This window comes from Brassica oleracea, chromosome C2, assembly GCF_000695525.1.
Source record: "Brassica oleracea var. oleracea cultivar TO1000 chromosome C2, BOL, whole genome shotgun sequence".
Taxonomy (NCBI): Eukaryota; Viridiplantae; Streptophyta; class Magnoliopsida; order Brassicales; family Brassicaceae; genus Brassica; species Brassica oleracea.
Window position 1 is genome coordinate 30,315,215 of NC_027749.1, and position 973 is coordinate 30,316,187.

Consider the following 973-nt stretch of genomic DNA (forward strand, 5'->3'; position numbering starts at 1 on the left):
TCTGATGCTGTCGCGAACGAGGAAGAGGTCGCGTGCTGGAGCTGCTCTCGGGTCGCGAACGTCTGAGCTAGGATCAGGAACGCCTTGGGTTGAAGATGATCAGGGACGCGAGCTGGAACAGTGCGGGAACAAGAGACACGATCGGGGGTTAGGGTTCGTCGGATCGCCGGCTAGGGTTAGGATTTTAGAGTTTTTCGATTTGGGTATTAACTTAGGGATTTAGAGTTTCGTGCTGTTAACGTGTTATAAAAGTAATGGAAAAGTCTATATTTATTCATAACATAGAGGTTTCTTATATAGGAGATTATACCGTCATAGATAAATGGAAAGATTACAAATCATAATCTCTTGGTTATGAGCCATTCACAATCTGGTTCATAATAAGATCAACAAATCCAAATTATTTTTGAAAATTATTATTTTTATATTAAAACATATAAAATATTCTCATGATTTATTGTTTTTTCATATTTTTCTGAACTCTCTATAATTTATAATAATTATTTTTATTATTATAAGAATTATATCAAAACCGACAAATTAATGCAAATGTATAAAGGAACAAAAGCATTTTCAGTATGGCATATTTTCCCAATTTCCCCAAAAACAAGAAAAATTCTTGGGTTCACCCCAAGGGTGAACCTCTAGATTCACCAACCAATAGTGTTTGAGTATTTGATATTTGATATCTTTTAAAAAAGGAAACAAAATTGAATTTCCAAATAAGATTATATTTTTAAAATAAAACAATAAAAATACATAAAAATAGTTACAAAAAATAAATAAATAAATATTGATAAACCAAAATACTAAATCTTATACCATAAATCCTAAACTCCAAACCCTAAATTATAAACCATAAATCTTGGATAAACCGTAAATCATTGGAAAATTTTAAACCCTAAATTATACATTAAAAACTAAATCCTAATAACACTAAACCCTAAACCCTAATCACTAAACCCTAAACCCT